Below are 23,322 nucleotides of genomic sequence, written 5' to 3' on the forward strand. Positions count from 1 at the left end.
ATAATGGCTATCATATTATACAGCTAATATAACAGATATACTCCAGCTGCCATTACTAACTTGAGCAAAGCAATTAGGTAGTAACTGTACTTGACTCAGTATAACCGCTGTGAAAATTCCCCCTGCTGTAACTAGTTAGTACCCTAGAAAAAATTTAAAAACATACATTTTATGCCACAAATTAAAAAAAAAATTAAAAATTACACCATCGGCCCCCTTTGATAAGGGGTCCCTCTCTCCATCAGTCAGTTGGCAATAGACACTACTTGCTTGTCTTTTAGATCCAAGATCTTTTGTTTCAGGTGAAGATGGACCCTAAATAGTAACCTAAAAATGAACCCTTCTCAAATGAAGAATTACGCTCTTGAAGAAGAAACACAGCATCACATGAGATAGTAGCTGTGGGAAGGTGTGAAAAGCGCATAAAAAGATTAAGAGGAAGATTAAGTTTGAAAGATTTCACAGTTTTATAAATAACATAGACGAGGAGAGAAATCAGCAGGCAGGACCAGCAAGCTTCTGAATTCATCAGCCTATAGCATCATGTAAAGCAGATGAAAAAACAGCACAACCCGAAGAAGACAGGATCCTTTTCCTGAAGATGGACAAACTGATTCTGTGGATCACAAAACTAGTAATGTAGTTTACTTGCTATATGGAACTGGCCCGGACAGTGCACTTACATACTGGATGAGAGATGATAAGTCATGGACCACCTATTAACATATGCTAGTAGATTGAATTATTACTTCTTCTGTGGGTTGTGTCTTTAAGAAATAATAGAAGTTAAAAACCAGTGATAAAAACGAAAGTATTTCTAATTCCAAGATTAGTACCTGAAAAAAGAATATTCAACAGAAGCTGGGTATTCAAAAGTTAGAGCTAGTTTGAAGTTACAGTATAAGAAATTAGGATAAAACTTTTGATATATTATATTTCAAAATAATACAAATAAAATGTTGTTTGCAAAGCTGGCAAAAGCTAGTTCTTGGACTAATAGTATAGAAGTGCTAAAGGAAAAGGATAGATTTACAACATGATCTAAAGACTTAAGTGTTTTTTCCAATGGCATTGATAATCTAGAATTAAGTGTCTTAGTTATCCTGTTCATTGCACATAGAGGATTAGGAACACGTAGAACTGGATTCACAGAAATCATCACACTCTGAATATACTTGTCACAGTGGGCATCAAATGAGAGATGGCAGAGGAGGATCTGGTATCTAAATCCTACTGGAATACATGTGATGGAGTACCAAGAAGCTTAGCATGGTTAAAATTTAGGTTTGGCTCCTGCCTAGAAGTCAGAACTTAAGTTTCGGGGAACTAAACTGGTGAAACCTCAATGCAATGGGATTAGGCACCAACTGAATGGCTGTCTGCCAAAGACCATGTTGGAATCTAGTGCCAGAAGTATGTTTTAGCTTGGGATAGAAGTGACAGTAGATACAAATGGTGAAAGTTTCCAACTAAATCATTTTGAAGTGAAGAGGAAAGAGAATTTAAACCTAGCGATGCACATATTTAGGCTTTTTCATAAGCATCTCTAACTTTTTTCATTTACTATCAATTCAGTACTTAATGCTGGCTTGTTTCTTTTCCAGAAGTGAAAAATCCTGAAGGGAGTACCTTGTCCTATTCAGTCTAGCCTGCATTTTGAAAACAGCAGGTTATATACTGACCTCTGTTCCTCCACATCAATATTTCTAAGAGTTAATGTCTCCAAATGGAGAAACTGCTGGGCTACAGTAAGCCGTTTGGCACTGTTGGCTGCGTGACGACTTGTCAGCATCAGTGCTCCTTTGCATTAGACTGAAGCATCAAGTAATAAACTATTTACAGTCTGCTCTTTCTATCCTCTAAAGGGTGTTTCCTTGAAGAGGTGAAAAAAATGGATTTTTCTCTGTCCAGTTGGTTTCATTTTATACTTGTGTTGTTTAAGTACCGTTCCATACCTAAGTTGCCATTGGAACAAGAATCATTGATAACGGATGAGCTTTAGCTTTTTCTGATAATGTTCGGATTTGAAGTTTATTCTGTTTTCATAACATACTGCAGCAATAAGTCTTAAAGCAAGACAGTACAAAATTCAATTAAAGGACAATTTGAGAAACTTATTTGAGTTCAGCTAGGTGAAGAAGGCACAGAAATTCTCATTAACCTATGATATGCTCTAGTAAAAATTACCTTGAATAAACTACATTTTTATTATAGGAATGACTTTTCAAAACTGAGTTGGGTTAGGCTAGACATGTATATAGGGTTACATGGAGAAGAAAAACAGGTAACTAACTGCTGCATTCCTTTTCTAGCAGGGACTCTTTTCTGCTCTTGGGCATGACAAGAGACTTGCAAGTATCTTCACCAAACAAGGAGGCTCTATTTTTTTTTACACTACATTTCTGTAGTTTAAAATCGTTTCAGTGGATTTAATTTTCAATCAATTTCAGAACTGACTCAATTCTTTTCACAAAATTTATTTTCATTCTTGTTACAAATGTAAGGTCACATGAAGATTGTCTATGTAGATTTCATAAACACTGTTCAAATATATTTATTAGTTCAGTTTTCCCTTTTAAAGGCAAACTTTAAAGCAGCAGGCAGCAAAAGCTATAAAATATATGGTTCTTTTATATATAGCTAAACCGGAATATTTTCTCTCCCAGTTCTTTTCTTTGATTTTTAGTTGACTCTCTCGTCCAAGCTTTGTCCTGAAGTTATTCCTGCATGTAACTGTCCCAAGCAGAAAGGATGGAAACTCAATCTAGCTTCTCTTCCTCCTTTTTTTTTCTTTAACTCAAAATATGAAAAAGTCATTCAGCAAAAACTAGTTCCCATTCCTTACCAATAGAAGTCTTTGTCTAGAGCAGCTTTGGTAAGTGCTTATACTTTTTTTTTTAATTTAACTGGGATAAAAAGATAAGTAGAGAAGCATTCATGATTTTGAGGTAGCGGAATGTACTAGGATTTGAATTACTTAAATTATATGAAGTCACAAGAGCAGAAAATAATTTTGAAATATTTTAATCCCAGCGTATTGAATCAAAAATGATTCATGAATCACTCCTGAAATTTCTCCTACGCAGCCTTTTCTCTGGCATCAGACATGTGGTATAGCTTACATTGATTTTTCTGTAGACAAAAATGAAATAGATTACAAGGAAAAATAATAATCATAGCAAGGTGCTTTATATTTAACTTTTATCTAGCACATAGATCAGAACATGATGAGAAAAATAAGACCATGTGTACATCGAACATTTTGTATTTGCTGTACCGTTGTCTTTTTCTCATTACTAAAGTTAATTATTGTTCCATTAACATCATACTCTAGGCCATTACTAAACACATTGTTTTCATATTGAATCCTGGTATCAGTACATTCATTGCTGTGAGTTTGCCTGATATAAAAAGAATGTACTCCCTTATTCTATACTGTTAACAAGGCAGCGTTTTCTTGCGGTTTCCATGAATTTTCTGTGCTGTATAGTTAGGTGAGTTTTATTCAGATATGCTGCATTGCCTTTATCCACTGAGACCGTGTGTCAAAAGAGACATGTAAACTTAGTTTGGTGTTCTCTGCTTGACAAACCCCTATTGGCTTTTTCTTCCTTAGATATTTACTTCCTGTCAGTAGGAGATAAAATTCTTTTAAAATACCAGCAACAGACAAGTTTTTCAGTGTTCCCTTTATTCTGTTAGCAGTTCTGCCAGATTTGAGCTTTAGATACCTGTTGTTCAGATAATTTCATCATATCCAGTCTTCATCTATTTTAGACAAACATGCTATACCAACACGTTCATAAGGAAACCCAAACCCTTGCTACTCCTACTGAAAAACTGTTGCAGAACGCTTTTAATACTCAGAAACAGTTCTCTAGTTTACAACCTAAATATACTATGAGCATTCTATAACCATTTGGTCTTCTGTCAGCAATATCCATAGGATTTTTTCCTAATATGTCATGCATGTGTTCAAAAAGACAGATTGTGTCCTTTTTCCTCTTTAATGTTGTTAGGCCAAAGATTGATGCTCTTCTAGACATCTCTTATAATACGGGTCCTTCATTCCCTTGATCATTCTTGTAGGCTTCCCCTACACCTTTTCCCATTTCTGTCTTAAATCCACTGTCTAGGCTGTTATGAATATATTAAATTAATCTTAATTCTATGCGTTTCAAGCTTGATTCTAACATTGATCTAAATGTAGCATTTGAAAATTAAAGATGCCTCATATATTAGCATCTTAGTCCAAGTAAGAGGGAAATGTCAGAATCAAATATGATAAGAAAAGTAAATGACAGTTTATTACAGAGAACTTTTATTTTGAACTAGGTCTGGAATTCTTCTTATATAAAGAACTGTGGTAAGCAAGAACACTCTGCAGAGAAAACCTGTACTCACTCATAAGAAAGGAATTTGGAAGGAAGACAATTGGATAAAAAGGAAGGAGAAAGGGTGTAATAAAAGCAGGTGCTTACAATCTTTGTCCTTCTCTCTCAGTTTTCACATCAAAACTTTATTTTTTTCAACTTTTCAACTATCACTTTATTTTCACACAAGCACTTGTTACCCTTAACTCTCTGGAAATCTGGATCAGAGAATGCATGACTACGCAAACAAACAACAGGCTTCAGAATTGTGGCTTGGAGCCAGTCAGAGTGGCAACATTGTAGTGATCAGTTTAGAGAGATGCACATTTTCATTTTAGCTTGGGAAATAATAACATTGCCATTATGCAAATCAACGACCTAGAACCACTCAGAACATAGACAATGGATGGCTGAGAGGAATCCCATCATTATGGGTCAGCAACTGCACAGACTGCCTGCAGTCTGATTGGGTGAGCTAATTCTAAGTCAATTCCTAAAGAACTTCATTAATATTCAATATAAACATGCAATTTAGTATTATTGAATTCACTCTTTATAATAAGCCTGTCCTGGATTTTCAGCCTTTGAGGTAAAGTTTAAAAAGAGTAATTCCTTGTAGGAGATCTCTTTCCAACTTGGTAATCATGCTAATATCTGGTTTTGAGTTTTCAGAGAATGCATTGATGGTCTATCATCTTGAATAGCAAAATGAGCAGATGGAATACAATTTGACCTTGTTTCATCATGTGCAGATGTGAAAGATCAACATACTACTACCTCAGCACTGTTCAGCCATGACTGCAAATATGTCTTTAAACTTAGATGTAATTTGTTCTGCAATCCCAACACTCTGGACAGCAATACCCTTTTAAAAAATGATTTGGAGGCCTGAATGTTTACAAAATATGCGTGAGCCATACTGCTTACGTACCTTTAAGTTATCAAAAGGAAGTACTTGCACTGATACTGAGAAAGAAGCAATTAACTCAGCATTTTGAAGTAAAGGGAAGTGACAGTGGAACGATTTTCAGCAAGTCTGACCTGTGAATGTCACTTCAGAAGAAAATACTGTGGACTGTTGTTTCCAAAAATTGGTATGCCATACAGTATTTAAAATGCAGATGTGTTCCCAGAAGGTCACATAAGCAGAATGCACAAGAAAAAAAACACAGAAAACCAAGACCCCCCACAAACCTAATTGAAAATTAACAGTTACAGCCTTTATATACAACTCAGGGGATACTCTGGTACACACACAAGGTCTTGCAACATGATTCCACCCACAGCTGTTAGGTTTCCTCCATTATATTACATATGAAATCAAAAAACTGTGTTGAATAAAATGATGGTTATTGGGGGCGGGTCAAGTGTTGGGTTTTTTTTCTAAAGACAGGCAGATCCACAGTTTTTTGACTTGACTTTCTTTAAGGTGAAAAGAGAAAATGAAACACAAAAAATGTTAAAAATCTGGCAGTCCCTGTGCTAAACAGACCGGCTGTCACAAGTTACAGAGTATGTTGGCTGGGTTCTCTTAGCTGTTCGTAGAATCATAGGGTTGGAAGGGACCTCTGGAGATCATCTAGTCCAACCCCCCTGCCAGAGCAGGGTCACCTAGAGCAGGTTGCACAGGAACGCATCCAGGTGGGTTTTGAATGTCTCCAGAGACAGAGACTCCACCACCTCTCTGGGCAGCCTGTTCCAGTGCTCTGCCACCCTCAAAGGAAAGAAGTTCCTCCTCATGTTTAGGTGGAACTTCCTGTGCTCAAGTTTGTGCCCGTTACCTCTTGTCCTGTCGCTGGGCACCACTGAAAAGAGCCTGGCCCCATCCTCCTGACACCCACCCTTTAAGTATTTATAAGTGTTGATAAGGTCCCCCCTCAGCTGTCTTTTTTCCAGACTGAAGAGACCCAAATCCCTCAGCCTTTCTTCATAAGAGAGGAGTTCCAGTCCCCTAATCATTTTGGTAGCTCTCTGCTGCACCCTCTCCAGCAGTTTCCTGTTCCTCTTGAACCGGGGAGCCCAGAACTGGACACAGTACTCCAGGTAAGTATGCAAACAATAAAAAACGAACTTAAGCCAGATTGTGATTTCCAATGGAGGAGTTTCCTCATGTAAGGGAAACATCTGCTTTCACTGCCTCCTCTCAATAGCAAAGTAAGAGGACAAGTAGATGTATGGGGGATGGCTGGAGGTGCAGGGCATGCCTTGCACACACAAGCTCCGCTGAAACTATGAAGCAGATCTGTTTGTACTCTTATTTCACCAGACTTCTGGTGTCTGTGTTTTGGGTAGTCTCAGTGGGTTCCTATCAATCCAAGCACACCTTCATCATACTGGAGAACTTACTTATTCAGACTTTCTATTTTACATGTTTAACAAAAGTTCCCAGAAGTTAAAGCAGATGTTCTAGTTTTGTTTGCTTGGTTTTTACTCTTCCTTCCTATTTTTTGCAACCTCTTTAGTCAGTCTACTCTTCAGAGAAGTTGTCTCTTTCCACAAAAGTTACTTCTGAATGCACTCTCAATGAGAAGTGGTGAAAGGCAGCAAAGCAGTTTAACTGCTTATCTCTTGCCTCTGCAATGGAAGGAAAGTAATTTCCTTGCCCTGAGGTCCGACCTAGCCACTAGTTCTCTCTTTCTCACTTCTTTCCGTTTTGAGCCAAAGGCGGTTGTTTAAAAATTACTTTTAATGTGAAACAGTTTCAAGGACAGAGTCAAATTCCTCTGTAAAAGTAAGACTTTGAGTTCAAATTTCAAGGACAGAATATAAACACCTGGCAAAACAAAAGGAAGCTCCACAAATCTGCCAAATTTAAGAAATATATTGTCAAGCAGGTGGTAATTAAGACATTTTAAATACAGGACCCATTTATCTCACTAGGAACCGTAATTCCAACTCAGCGAGGCAGAGCAATGTGTCCCATAAGAGTTGTTTGGGAATTATTTTGCCTGCTCATTTGCATGGTCTTCTGGGAGGTAGAACAGACACCTGGCTGTCAGTAAAATGGAAAATATAGAAGAATTGCATTCTTACAATCTCACTGTTACTTTATAAACATTCTTTCAATTTAAATCACTATCTCAGGAAGTAATTGTATCTGGGTGAGGAGGGGGGAAAAGTCAGGTATCCATCATTTTTGAGTATTAGAAGTTATTTATGAGTGATAATTGCTACTCACATATATTTCTTGAGATTATTATAGCTCATTTGAAAAAAAAAACTCACAAGAGGAGTAGTAGTAGTAGTAGTATTCTCAAAACAGCACACTCTTTAAAATTTGATAGTCTATATGGGGCAAGAAGAAATACTAAAAATAAAAATGAAAAGACAAAATTAAAAGCACAAAGCTGTTGAACTCCATGTAATCAACAACATAATTTTGTCCTCAGTAATCACCAGACTTTTTATGGTATACTTCTGCCTACAAAGAAAGATCAAGGGCTTGTTCCATTTGTCACATCCATGAAGTGAAGAGAGTATTTTAGGTGGCAGAGGGTAACCCATGAAAAATAGATATAGATTACAGAAATGATAAATTGATACAGTGCAGTGGTTAAGCTTGATGCCTATCCCATTCAGTAGAAAGGCTTGCAGCCAGTATATTGTCTGCTAGAATTAAAGAATGCAGATTCAGGATCTCTTTGCCATAAAAGATACCGCAAAGCTTTTTTCAAAATCCTGAAAAAACATAGCGGAGGTATTTCCACATTAATTTGTGCCTTCAGCTAATGTACAACCCCCTTCCATTTGTCTTGCAGAAAGCACCACAAAAGTTTCTAGCAAGGGTCACTACACTAACTCTGGGGGATGTGATTAACACGCATACAGGGCTCTGAAGGCACTGTCAGTCCTGTCCAAAACTATCAAATCCTCTCAGAACCAAAAGTGGGCAGAACCCTCAGAAATAGTATTTTCATCTTTTTGTATTGCTAAGCCTAAGGAAATGAGCTCTGCCAGAGCCAACTGTCACCCTTCAGAGCTAACACTGGTGTTCTTCATCTGTAGCACTAGATAAAGGAAAATAGCTGTGAGGGGAAGTGAAGTCCAGAATGGTGAGTAAGTTTTCACGGACAGTAGAGATGGAAGGATACTCTTATTTCTCTCAAACTAAATCTGCGTCCTCATCTGTTACATTTTAGGCTTGAAAGTAGTGACAGGTGGATAGAGAGTTCTCTACATGTCCTGCAGGACTCCAAAGAGTTATGCGTATTTCCATAGGTTCCTTAGAGGCAGACACTTTCTCCTCATCCATGACCTTGACCACTGGATCATTCATTTCCACAGTAGTCAGCTTTGGGAAGTTATAGAAGATGCTGTGTATACCAGTATCGTTTAGGAAGGAAGAAAATGAAGTTTTCTGCTGGTAAAATACACTTAAGGTTTTTTCTGAGGAGGGAGGGAAGGCCAGCCGAGGCAGGGTGGGATTGGTAACCAACCTTCTTAAATCTTAGTCCTTACAGTGAAACCTATCCAGAGAGGGTGAGTTGCTGTTAAACTTGAGCCTCCCAACAAATTTGTTTGAATGTGAGCAAGATAATTTATAAATAGTGAAAGACAAACCTGGGAACAATATATATGCCTCCCTGTTCATAGAGTTCCTGGACTCCAGTCAAATAAATCTTATTTTAATGAAACAATCAATTTTCTTGCATATGGAAATGTAAATTTGACCATAAGCAATTAAAATATTGAAATTCCTATTCTCTATTTTCTGATGCACATGTGCAAGATCAATATGTGACAACTAATATTTGCCGAGCCACGCAGAGATTCATAGAGGGCATTTTCATTTCTAAGCTTCCATTTTTCCTCTCATCTGGTTTTACTAAGCTACCTAGAAAAATGTTAATTAATATTTTTGAATAACATCCAGATATGGCTTTTGAGGATCAAGAATTAAATCACATAAATAAAATGTTCAGATTAAAATTACTACACATGATCACTTCTCTTTACCACATTTATATGAATTAAAATTGTTCTAGGCACATACAGCAGGAGAAAGCTCCACAGTAGAAAAAAGCAACTGCCTACAAACAAACTTCACTTTAAAAACTGTAGAGCAGAAAAGTACTTTCACATACTAGATTCTGCCTAAGCCATTAGGTTGCAAATAAACACAAAATTAAAATTCCCTCTTGGCATAATCCTAGCTTTTAGATACAAACTATCTATCCATGACTGTCTAGTCAATTTTTAGTGCAATTGACTTGCATTCTAGAGAAACTAGTACTGTCCATATATACCAAGTTAAACAGCCTTTGAGGTTTAGTGATATTCCTTCCTGACATTTCAAGTTTAGCAGGAGGTTAATTAGACACAGTTTCAACTCCGCCGTGTTGCTTTAGGGCATAACACAACAGGCCAGTTTTTAGCTACTTGCGAACTTAGAAGCCTTAGGAGATACCAGCTTGAGACCTACGGTAGGTTTAAATTGTCTTTTTTCCTGCACATTTAGAAAATACAGTGAAATTCTGTTCCACAGCATAAACTAATTGGACAAACTTTTGTCAGCGATGTGCTGCTTAAGGCCAAAACGGAGACAATCTTTATCTCTTTTATATGATGACTTTTAGGCACAGTGAAAATTATAACATCCAGATGTCCAAATCCATCAGAGCTTAGAAAGTTGCACAGTGGTATGGTTTGTCTTGGTCATTGCCACCCTGCTACTGCATTTATACTTGGACATACAAAATGAAGAGTAGGAATTAATTTATGAAAATATTTTGCTCTGGTAATTTCTTGTAAAGCACTGAACATCTACATAAAGAAGTCAGTAGCATGTCTATGAAATTATAACCTCGTGTGCCATTAATAAGAAGTCATGAGTCAAAGGTAAAAAACACACATATATCTATATCTATATCTATATCATCTATATCTATATCATCTATATCTATATCATCTATATCTATATCTATCTCCCCTTTTATACAGTACAATCCTAAATTGTCTCTTGAACCTATAACAATTCTTTTTTCAGGTGATAAGGATACAAAAGGGTCTTTGTCTTGATACATCCCAGATATTCAGTTAGAGTGTAGTGTTATGCTGTATGTTAGCAAATCCAGCTAGCATGCCCAGATAGGCAGAAAAACACTACTTTCATTGCTGTGGTTTTGTTTCTTCATTGTGTTCATGTTTGTGAACCCTGCAGCTCTTTCAATCATAATCTCCACTTAACTGATATTTTTGAAGTTTGGAGTAGGTAGAGGTACCACATATAAGATCTTTGTGGAAAAACTGTTCTGTGCCATGCCATTCTGTCACGGCAGTAGAAGTAGTCTCTTAATTAAATCTGATCTGACCTCTTCACCTATTAAAATTCCATTTACTCATGTTTTATCACATCAGCATCCCAATGGATACTACAGAAATAAGGATGGTAGGACTCCAGACAACATCATGGGGCAGAGGTGGTATTAAACAGTAGTACAAAATATTGGATTTTTCTGTAAGCCCAGTTAGATAGTTTTTCTTCTGAATAAGACTTTTTTTTTTTTTTAAATCTCCTACCCAAGTACTCTCAAAGTCCAATCTCATTTAAGATTCTTGATTAACAACCAAGTTTGGAGTGAGATAAAATGGTTCCCAAATATTTCTGTTTCATTTTTTTTTTTTCATTCAGCCTATGTCATTAATATCATGTACACCTCTATTTCTTGCAGAACCTTTTGTATGGCAGCAATTTTATTGAAAAATTTAGGCTAAGACACATGAATTCAAAGAAAGACTTTTAATGGGCCGTGAGATAGGATAAGATATGGGCCATGGGATATACTAGTGACATAAAACCTGGTTCAATAGAACTACAGAAGGAAAGCATCACGGACCATCAGGTAATGAGGCCATCCACTTCTATCACAGCTGTGAATGCTTAAACAAAAAGTGTACCCTTCCTTGCTCATCCTTTATTACAAGAAAAAAGCTTTGTGGTTCCCATGAGAGAGCACTGAAAAGGTAAAATGATGTATATTACGGACAACACAATAGCCTGAATTTGGGCATTGCTATTTCATGAACATGGAAATTTGCTATGATTGAGATGATGCATATTATAGACTAAGATAGCAAGTCCATGAAGACTACAAGGAAGGTTAAACTCTCTACATCTTGAATCCCTTTCGCAGAACAGCTATTAAAACTTTTAAAGGCAAGGCTTTGGTACGACATGAAATACAGGTGGCACAGGAGGAAGACATTTCATCCCAAAGCTGTTTTTTATTCAATTTACTGCTCACAGGTATGCCTTCTGCATCCCTCATGTTTCCTCAAGAGGCAAAGAAACTGCAATGTGTCTGTGTTGGTCTTCTCAGAGAAGATGCAGAGGGCTTTCGACACAGATGATAATGAAAATTTGCCTTCTCTCAGGCATCTGCCTCGCTGAAAGGTACCCACTTGTCCAGATGATTCTCAGTCATCCTCCTCTGTTCTCTAACACACCTCCATTATTTCATATTCTTAAAAATACATATTGTTTAAAATACTACAATAAAGAAAAACAATTACACTTTTTAAGAATAGATCATCTGAAGTCTTTTCTAAATAATGTTTGTTTATTCTGGATGAAAAGCTTATTATTCTGTTTGGTTCAAAAAAAATCTATACCTTCAAAATCTATTTTTTAAAGGTTTTTAAAGAGATGCATAATTTTAAATACATGGTAAAATGATAGCATTTCTGACCATGTTAAATTGTTAAATTGCTGTATTGTTTTGCAGTTATAACTTTCACATTAGAAATACATTAAAAATATATTTTTAACAAAATAATGTTTTCAAAATAAGCAGGGGAAAAAAAACCCTAAGCCTGTAACTTTATTAAATAATTTGCTTCTTCAAATTTTTATAAGCTCAGCAACTGGAAATCTCATTTCAATTTTTTTTTGGTAACTAAGAAATACTGTTATGAACAATATTACCTGGTTTTCAATATGTAAGTGAGTTCGGGCATAGCTGAAGTAGCTCAAAAAAAACAGCTATCCAGTTTTACTTCTGAATCAAATTGCCCCAAATGTAAGGGAGATTTTTAAAGTCTTCATATTGTCTCAATAGAAATACTAGAGCATGAACAATATTTTTAAGATTATTTTGAACATCATTAAGATTATATTGCTGATTTTCTGTATGTTCCAAAATTCTGTTTTGAAAGTAGATTAATTCTGAAAAAAAAAAAGAGTTTCCTTTCCATCGTTTTTACTATTTACTTAATTATCTTTGGAAAATGTTAATGTTTAAATCTTATAATGCATGAATTATACTGGACAAGAGTATGAGGTTGCTTTTTCTGCATTGAATCTTTTTTTTTCTTTTTTAATAATATCTCTTCCTCTTTTATTTTCTTTGATTGTTTAAAATCTGCTTTTGTATTTTCTCTTTTTTTCCCAAGCTCTGGAGTTTCAACAGTTTCACTGTAAAGACAAATAAAGGAATAATTACGTTTATGAGTTGGAATAAAAACCACGACTGAATTAACTATACCATTGCCTTAAATCTGTATCTGTTAACTGCTTTGTGTTTAAATTAATTAGTAATATTTATTTCATCTGGTTTAATTTAAGGAAAACTAAACTGTGGCTGTAATTACTTACAAATGAAATCCACATGCTTCAGCCTTGCTTACCCCATAGTTTTGTATCAGTAAAAAGCCCATCAGTCCATCCTTCTGAATTCATACACACAATTGCTGGATTAACCTGAAAAAAAAGACACATAAGAGGTGAAGACTTTGGTTTTGTTTGGAGCAGGTTGCCAGGGGTTGAATGCATGTGCAAGCTACCCTAAGCTAAGAAAAAATGTGATCAATAGATTTTTCATGTTAAAAAATATAGATTATCACCATGAGAATCAACTTGCAGTTATTCCCAGTGTTCTTCTATACAGTTTAAGGACTGATTTCCATCAATTAACAGAGATCTTGCTTTCTTACAGACATACTGCGAAAGTGTTTCTCTCTTTTTTTACTTATGTTCTATGTAATTTTTTTTCTCTGCAAATTGACTATTCTTCCCTGTATGACAAGTAGATAAGACAGAAAGTATAACTCACCCAAGGTGATGTGATGGATCCTATTACCCCAAATGTTCCTTAATGGCATTCCAGCATCATGAAATGATAATTTTCTCTCATTCATGTATAGTGGGGGGACAACTGTGTTTGGAACTGGTGCTTCGCAATTTATTTTTTGAGGCATTTGAACATGTTTTCCAGTTTGACCTTGGCTGACTCAATATCCAAGACAAACCTGGAAGTTGTGTTAGGCATGTAATAGGTACTGCGATTTTGAATTGTTCCAATTTGTCCCCCCCCCTTTTTTTTTTTAGAATAAATTCTAATTAGAGTATTTTAAATTAAGCTATATGACACAGTTTAGATTCAATATAATGTTTAAAAACAATCCTTAGGAAGACTTGGCAGCTTTTAGAAATTGTTTCCCCTTGCACATAAAGTATGTACACTTTGTTATTTTCACAAGTAGGGATCCCGTGTATAAAAATTGAATTATTTGTAATTTTCATCAATTTAGCTATTTGCTCCTCAATGACCCAGACTTAAAAAACTTGCATTATCAAGCTTAGATGAAGATATTTGAAAACCTATCTTCTCTCAGGATCCTATCTTCTTTATAGGAACTTGAAATCCTATCTTTTTCTACTTCCGGTTTTATCTGTAGCACTTATTTGGACTTAATGATAACTCCTTAATATTTTGCTTTTCCCCCCTCATGTTCTGACTCTTTGTTGTCTATTCTCTCAGAAATCACTGAATGCTCTTGAATCAGACCGAGATATTTCTGGGAACCGATTTAATTGTCTCTTCTTCTGAATAGGCTTCTTAGAAGAGATTCTTTTTCTAGGACAGGTGGCCCAAGTTTACCTCTGTTGCAGAGCTGCCATCACTAGAGTATTTGAAATACACCAGGATGGCACAGAGAGTCTGGACATCCCTGATTTTTCCCAATCCCTCTGCATTCTTTTACTGAAATGGCACAGTAGACAAGTTACTCAACTGCAAAGACAACAAAACATTTGTTTTGTTGATATTTTTAATCAGTGTTGTCTTCCCTCTGGCACTAAACTTTTCTGCCATATCCGCATGACGTTAAGGAAAAAAAAAAAAAATCACAAAGAGAAACTGGACTGGACTACAAAGGCAAGTTTTTCTGTAATTCAACACTTGAAAACTCCAATTTGTTATCATCAACACATCAAGTATATGTCATCAGCATAAGCATCAAGCATACTATGATATGCTTATATTTCTAATACTTTAGTGGGAATCCTTGTTACTTTCTCAGTGGGCTATGCAGAACCCTTTGCTGCCAGTAAATAACAGGTCAAATTCTCTTTATTTTCCTTCTCCAGCAGGATCACAGCGACGAGAAGCTGTCTGTGGGTACAGATCTTCAAACTCAGTACTGCCCGTGCTGCAAACCTGATAGTCCACACAGCCAGAAGCGATTACTCAAATAAGAGAATAAAGAAAACAGAGCTGTAATCACCATTTATTGGTTTAGAAATGTCATGCCAGCCACATTTCAGACATCGTATGATATTAATACTAATCAGCATATATTAGCAGCCAGACATGTTCACAACTGTTCTAACAGCTGAGTGCCTCCAAGCTAAACTGATTTCATCCCTTAGACACCCATTAACACCTCTCCTTCCCATTTAGATAATAGAACACAGTTGTTCAGGGGTGTTTATGAAATGACATTCAATTGATTGATAAGTGACCTTCACTGAATGAGAATACATTCTTGCTGGAATTTAAAGGATCACCTTCCTTTCCAATAACCTTGTCAGAGCTACAGGCCTCCAAATCATTTGAGAATTCATAGGTGCACAATCAGTAAATATTGATATACTTTTTTTTCCATGGGAAGTGTGTTTCAGAGGATTAACTTTTAAATAAAGTCTTACATATGCATACTAATAGTCCAACTGTAGAAAGTGCTGAATAAATCTGCCAGAGATGGTCTGGTTTTAAAAATAAATCAGTGTTTAATTATTTGGTTTTTGTAGCTTAATCTATTTTGAAAAACTTACTGGCTCTAGTGGACCGTTCTCATTAAGATCAAATGAAATATTGAAGCTTCATATATTGTTAATTTTATAGGGTTTATAACCTAGCTATGATTAATTAAGAATATTGGAAACCTCTGATACAATGCCAGAAAAAAACTCAGTTTAGTATAGGAAGGTTTTCTAGAGCTGCATTATGAGAGATTTTCAATAATAGATTAAGCAGACTAAATTATTAAAATGTCGTTTGATTGAAATCAGACCATTCTCCTTGTATTTCAGCATTACATCCTGTAACAAGCAAGAATGTCTTTTCAGCTCCAAATACGGAGGCAGCCCTTCCTTTTCTGTTACTTCGAGGAAAACATCAGACAGAATTTAAAAGCAAATGACAAATACTAACTTGAATGTTTATTTAAGACTTTAAAAGAAAAGTCAGGGTTGGGATTTTCAGGGATGCTTGAATATACCTACCATCAGATTATTTGGGGGAAATTACTGAAACGCACCTTTCTTTGTTCCAGAGAAGATTCTTGGGATGTGAAGATGCAACCACTGCTGCGTATCTCATCCATCCCCAGCACGATCCCGAAGTGGATGCAGTTGAAGGCCGGAGCCCTGCTTATTCTCTTTGTGCAGCTGCGGCTGCTTCTGTCAGTGTAGAAGGACACCTGAGCAGCAGGATCTCTGTCATAGCAGCCCCAGCTGCAGCATCTTCTGAAGTTTCTGCGGCAGGGCAGGCAGGCACTCAGGTGCCCTTGATATGAGGCTGGATACCAGCAGCCTGCAGGATAGATCTGGTTCACCAGTCATTAGTTGTACTGCGTCAATAAGTTGTTCTGTTGCGATTAACCATCTTACAGCCCTTTTACAACCCTTCCCGCTTGAAGTTGTTTAACCTTTTTTTTTCCTTTAACATTGTAAAAATAAATGCTAACTGAAATAGAAATTTTCCAGTTGCAACGGCTCTCAAGTGCAGGTGTTTCATGTGTAGCTCACAAGCCTCAGCAGATGAGACAGTGGGAAACCCACCCCAGCATATTCCACAAAACTGGCAGATGCGGATCTTGGCTGGAGGCTATAAAGAGATCAAATACATTAATTGCCTGATTCTGAACAGGCACTTGAATGGATGTATTCCCCTTTACAAGATGGCATGCCCAACAGAGAAACATTTGTTTCTCCTTTAAAATTTTTAAATGCGAAGACTAATTTAGAAATGTTTTTGCCCCAAATTTGCCAGTAACTGTAACAAGCTATTTTCATTGTATAGAACAGCTGCCTATACTCAATCTTATTTAAGTGAGACAGAATGGAAGCAAAGGCATTCCAGAGTCAGTTCAACGTTATTTACATAGGTTGATTTCAGGGGTTTTTGGAAGCATATTTTCTCTGTTCCACTACTATAACTCTTTGTGTACTGTTCCTTTTTCTGTCTGCTGCTAGAAGTGAAAAGATCAATCAAGTACGATCCTCATGATGTGGGGATCACACAATTGTGCCCTTTTTCAGGATGTTCTTTCCAGTAATCAAGGATCTCCTAGAGTTTGCAGTTCAGCAACCACAGTATGGAGTACACGTTTCATCTCTTCCTAGTGAACGATGCTCCGTAACCTACATTTCAATAGTAAGCTAAATCAGTAAAAGTGAGCATCTGCCTTCAGGGCTGTGGTAGCGGGATGTCTTGCATACACCTGGTTTTCCTGCATACACCAGGTGCGGGGCGAGATGCCATAGCAGCACACTGCAAAAGCAGGAGATGCCAAGGCTGTTACTAGGGCCTGGGAGTAAGAAGCCAAATGCACCTTTTGTTTGTGGTGTGAAACTTGACAGGTAAAGCTGAAGACTTACATGAAGACCCGGATTTAGCCCTAAAAACAGGCATGAGAATGAGCGTTTGACGTGGGCACAACTGACACAGCATAAGATAATGAACATGGGATAAATGTTCTTGGTCAGTTCTTCCAGCATTCAGGAAAATAGGAGTTAATGCAAACACGAAAAATACCAGGCTACTTTTGAATAAAATACATGCAGTTGTTAAAAAGGGCATCAGCACTCTTTTTCCTAATTAGAACAACTGGCAATACTCCAGACTTTTGTCTAGCTGTTTGAGTCAAAACCGTAGAAATTATTTGAATGTAATGTAAAATAAGCATCACAGTACATATTACACTGACTGTAACAATATTTTTACATGTAATGCATCATTATCTCTCATAAAAATTTTGAACTGGCATGGTATAAAAAAGACATGGGACATTGTCATTGAGTTTAAATATGGTCTTCTGTTGTTAAATGTCTAATTTGTGATTATCAGATGTTTTCAGTGATGATTCAGTAACCATTGGACCACCGTGATTGCCAATCCAGGATGTGAACATTTAGGATACCGTGCCTACTCCTGCTGTGAACAATTCAGATTAACTAATCTGCCCAGTTAAAAGAATTGACATCTGTATCCAATCCAGCAATAGATGGCATCATTTTTATATTTTTGCCAGCACTGATGTTATATTATATCACAGCAGATCTATGAGCTAAGCTTTTAAATTGAAGCTATTGTGAGAGAAGACTGCTGGTGTCTTGAAAATTTAATCATTTTATTATCCTGAATGATGTTTGAGATGAGGAAGAAAAAAAAGTCAATAGATCCCATAAACTCAATTTCACCATCAGAGTCCCTGGTATGGTTGAAATTCCATAGTCTGTACATACTTTGCTGCAATGTCTCCTTCCTGAAAATAAAGGTCCACACTCAGCAGTGATACGATTCTACATTTGATTTAGCTGCTCCTCATTTCTTAACTCTGTCCTAGCCAAAACCAGTACGCTGACCCAGCCCTACTTCTGCATCACGGAATCCCCCGCTATCCCCATCCTTAGTGTTGCCAGCACAACTGCTTGTGAGGACATCCTGTGGATAAAAACAGGGAACCAATCTGACCAACAACTTGGCAAAACGGAAGTTTCAGAATTCAGATTAGTGTCTGTGCCTGTTGTCCTCCTTTCCCAGGTAGTTGTGTTTACACAACAAATGGCTTCACATGGGGTGGAGACAGAGGAATAAGCAGCATGAAAACACACAGGTTACAGTAAAACCCACATTTTTAATCTGCCACTGATTAATAAACCGAGATTTTAACTTACACTTAGTTTTCTGTAGTCCTGAAAACTTCCCAGGATGTCTTGGAGGGAAAAAATGAAAAAATTGCCCCGAGTTCATTTGCACATGAATTTATTCCTATCCCAGATTCACCTGCACCAAATTTTCAAAGAAAAAGTAATTAAAGGAAGACTTGTCTCAGTTCTGTGGGGTTTTGCTCTCTTATTTTTGTTTCCTGAATAATTTATTTTTGCATTTTCTGTGTAAATATAAAATTCATAGCAGAGGGCTGATCAGTCAGACTGAAAGGTCTCAATATCTTACTGACTGAAGTCAGACTGAAGGTGGTTCAATATCTTACCTGCAATAGCAGCAAAAACCAGATTGCTAGTGAAGAGTATAAATAAATATATTAACATATCTAAATGCTAACACTCATTAAAGAACAGTCTTAGCTTTATTTTGCCAAACTCATTAAAATCCATTGGATATTTCAAAATGTTTCACCCTCAGTATCAGAGAGAAAAAAAAAAAAGAGAGAGATTTGCCAAGAAACTAATTGGTCTAGACCTGTACTGTAATACATTGCTCCATGGAGGTAGTAAGAACCTTCCTTCCAACTGCAGGCTGATTCACCTATGACTGGGATAAAAAAGAAGTAGGGACAGTGAGTTGGTACCTGGTAGAAACTTTGCGTGGCTTGGAGAGAGTCTTGTTTGCCTGTGCTCACTGACACTGAAGAGCTGGACTTGGCAAAGGCTGAAGACTAGAGGGTACGGTTGCTAATTTGACCAAACAGTACAACCAAAACTAAGACACATAGCTCAGGTGGCAGTGAAAAAGCATGCTCCTCTCTTGCCCAGAAAGGAGAACAAGCAATGCAGAGAGAGTGGTTAATCCTTACCTAGCAAAGAAAGAACATGGGGAGCTGATGTGGTGTTTGGCCAGGAGGATGGCATGATTTATGTAAGATAAATTTACTATAAATTTTAACCTCAAACAGGTTTTTGGTTTGTGTGTCTTATAAGCTCTCTTAGAAAGCTATAAATACTTGACTTTTGACTTTAGAAAAACTCTTATGCAATAATGAAAGGTGGAAGAAAAGGAGTAATTTTAAAGTACTGTAAATGACCTGTAGGGCAGAAATTACTAAGTCGCCATGCTATAATTAAAATGCCCTACTTTCCCTGTTCCTATGCAATAGTGTCAGTTCTTTATATTACCTTAGTGTCAGCAGAAGCCATGTAAATACAAAAGACTGCGCATATGTTCCCATGCCAACCATACTGGAGGACTGTGCTCTGGAGATAACTGGATCATCTCACTGGTAGAATAATGCTATTTGGAAATTAACATGTCCCAGACTGATTATTATTTACAAATACTGCACATCTCAAAGCCTTCCCAAGTCTATAGAGGATCAGATTACTAAACAGATAGAAAGGACTGGCTAGAAGTGGAAGCCACTGCGCAGAGCAGTGATGATTGTCATGAATACAAGGACCGTTGCTTTCCTGATTGCAAGGACTCACTGGCTACACAAAGTGACAGATCACCAAAACTCTCTGGTATGATGGATTTCTATTTTTTTTCTTAAGGTTCCAGTCAGTTGCCATTGTAACCTTTCTGGACATGGGGATATATTTTGCGCAGGAAGACCATGTTAAAGAATTATGTATGAAACGTTCAACCTCTAACTCATGGTGACGAAATTAATGGTCTTTAAATTCCTAGGCATATCACTCCAACAGGAATTAATAGAAGCTCCAAAATGTAGCCAGGCCCTTCCCTCCATTTCATTCGTCAAATGAAAACTGCACTGTAAATGTAAGCAAAATAATCTCCAGTCAAGTAGGTTTCAGGTAGCCAGGGTCCTTCGCCTTTAGCTCTCTCTCTTCTGAGACAAAAGGAAGAGGCAGCCAGAAAATGCTACTCAATCCCTTACAGCTCAGCTTTCTCAGCCCTTTTTAGGAATAGCCTGATCCCTCTATCTTGGATCCAATAACTGAATAAATTTAGCATAAAGAGGCAAACCCATGCAGCTCATTGTGTCTGTGCTCTCAGTTTTGTGGCCTGTTGTTAGCTAGATTCTATTCATAAACCTCTAACAAAAACAGTTCAGCATCTTCATCAGTTCAAAAGGAGCTTTGGGTACCTGCTCTAACTTTTCTTTAATGTGTTTTAAGGGACTGAATGCCTTTGCTTATAATATGCAATTAAAGACTCTCCTGAGAGACTGGCATACATGGCAAAAACTGCAAACCTGATATTTTTCCGATAAGCATATTTTCCTAGAATAAAAATTATTGAAAATTAATTCTTCCTGTTATACCTAAACAAATAATTATCCAGGCTGTCTGTATTTCATCTCTATTTTAGACAAAAGAGAAGTTCAGTCACTAAACTTATTCATTCCTCAGTTCAAATAGTCAACCAGTGTATTAGTTGTGTTTAATTTCTTCATTAAAGAGTTTTCGTGATTGTGGGAAATTCATTACGAAGAATTTCATTCTATGAATTCATTATTTCATGTACGATAAATTAAACATCCCTCAGATAGAAAATAGATTAAGAACTCTGCAACACGCAACACATGATAAGACAGCTGTGGCCATCTATGATTTTACCAACTTCCAGTTGCTTGTCACCAGATCTCTGGTACAAGTCACTTATATGTGGTGAAGTCAACATACTTCACAGCCAGATGTTCACAGCTCAGGACCATAACATAGCCCACCTTTGTCAGCCAAACTTTCCATTAAATAACTTTGCATTTCAGGGAGAATGTTTTCCTCTACTTAGGCCTATGCTGAAGCAACCCTTGAAGAAGCTAGAGACTTCAAGTTTCCTAGGCCACTGACAACTTGCTTTTAGATCTCTTCAGAGTTATCCATGGAAACTTCCATAAAATTATAACATTTCTCAGTTATGACAAGATTGATCATCTCAGTAGTTTTTGATACCACTGACCAAAAAGTGGTACTGAGATCTTTCCAGTTCTTAAATTTAAACGGCTCCAGTCTTTCATTGTTGTGAATAACTAGAAATACAGTGACATGTGGATTTGAATGCTCTTAGAAAGAGAGGGAACGTGCATCTGCTTGGAAGCACTTTTGTAAAGATGTAAGATTCTGGACAGACTTGCTGGCTGTTCTGTCCTTAAACTTGTGGATAGCTTCCCTGTTGCTTCATTTGAATATGGTATGCTAATTGGCCTAAATTTAAGCCACTGGTTTTCAGTAACTGACATGATAGGGTAGCTGACAACATCGCCTTCCAAACAGGTGCAAAGGACACAGCAACCCTTTTGTAGCAAGCTCCTCTCATTACCAAATCTTGGCAAAGGGGGAATCCAAGTAATTTAAGAGATGTGAAAAAAAAAAAATGTTTGCAAAGGATTTGCCACCCAATCAATGGTTTGTCATCCAACCATTTTCTTTTGCAATTGTTACATGTTGATGACAAACGTATCTAGCTAACAAGAGAAGTATTTGGTAGAAGCTAATATTGGACTGTAGGTCTAAGACAAACTTAACAATTTCAGCTGGTTAATGATGGCCAAGACTTGACATAGAGGTTACAATTGCTTAAACTGAATACATTTTTAAAAAATTTCATTCGCCGTTTCTTTTCCTAATTCTTTTAGGCATCTGTTTGACAGTAAGGTAAAATTTTTGACAGAACCAGAGTGAAATCCCAGTGTCCCCAGCCTGCTTTTTTACTGCTTTAATAATTCATAAGAAAGGGTTTTGTCCTTAAAATTTAATTGAATAAAAAGGTGTTTTAAATTTTCAAGTATCATAGCTCTTATTAATTGTTAAACCAGTATAAAAGTAGCCTGGAGACTAATTTACAGGCTCTGGGCAAGCAAAATGCCTGTGTCAGTAACTTTTTAGAAAGATGGACAGCATAAACTATGGACTCCAAATGCCATTTATGCTTAAGATCCTTAATTTTAAATACACACAATAGCCAATTCCTGCTGGACAGTGCTTCTTAGCTTTACTAACTTTCAGATTAGCATATCATATAAGAAAGACTAATTCAAGTTACACCTAAAGCAATTAATATAATCACAATTCAATAATACACTTTTAATTAATTCTTTTGATCAACTTATTATAATGGATCTAAGTGAATACGAGGTGGACATAAAACCTGGAGATATGTCGTACTCTTCCCTCATTAAGAGTGTTCTCTCTGAAAGCCTACTGGAAACTCCCTGGTCTTTGAGAGCACTGGGTGTCTCTTCTGTCTGAAGGAGATCTAGACACGCACCTCCCTCATAAGCATACATATCTTCACCATCAAACTATACTACAGACTTAAGGCACTTTTAGCAGCTTTTCCTGCCACTTTTTGCCGTGCTTAAAGCTTGCATCTCTTTAGGCTGTGACTCTGTTTGGTGTATAAATAACTGGATCAAGCACCACACCTGCAAGGATTGGGTCATGGATCTGGAGAGAGCTCTGGCAGTTGATAGGCAGCGATGTCGTCAGCACTGAAAAAGTTGAGCTATATCAGGAGAATACCCAGAATTTAACATTAGGTACCAAGTGCATGCTGGTGTCAGCAACTGAGACCTTTATTGACCTTAAATTTCCTTTGTGATAGACTGCAGCTTGCCTGGAATTTGGAAAGCTATAGTTTTGGGCTTAAGTGCCTCAGCATGGCAGCCACTAAGACTTACAAATCCATTTGTGAAGCCTCAAGTATATGTTGCATGACTGAGTTCTGTTTTCATGCAAGGGTAATATGTCACTCAGACTGGTAACTTGGTGGGTTTTTTCACCCTACACATTATATGTTGTGCA

The 23,322-nt window shown here is 36.9% G+C and overlaps 1 long non-coding RNA gene across 1 annotated transcript; it reads right to left on the bottom strand.

Annotated features, from left to right (window-relative positions):
• Window positions 1-12,460: 12,460 nt before the first annotated feature.
• Window positions 12,461-15,982, bottom strand: LOC141736301 (uncharacterized). Its single transcript, XR_012584935.1, has 3 exons — window positions 15,912-15,982; window positions 12,999-13,071; window positions 12,461-12,786 (listed from the first exon to the last, which is right to left on the bottom strand). It is a non-coding gene; the product is annotated as an uncharacterized LOC141736301 (long non-coding RNA).
• Window positions 15,983-23,322: the final 7,340 nt, after the last annotated feature.

The sequence above is a fragment of the Larus michahellis genome, chromosome Z (genome assembly GCF_964199755.1).
Source record: "Larus michahellis chromosome Z, bLarMic1.1, whole genome shotgun sequence".
Classification (NCBI taxonomy): domain Eukaryota; kingdom Metazoa; phylum Chordata; class Aves; order Charadriiformes; family Laridae; genus Larus; species Larus michahellis.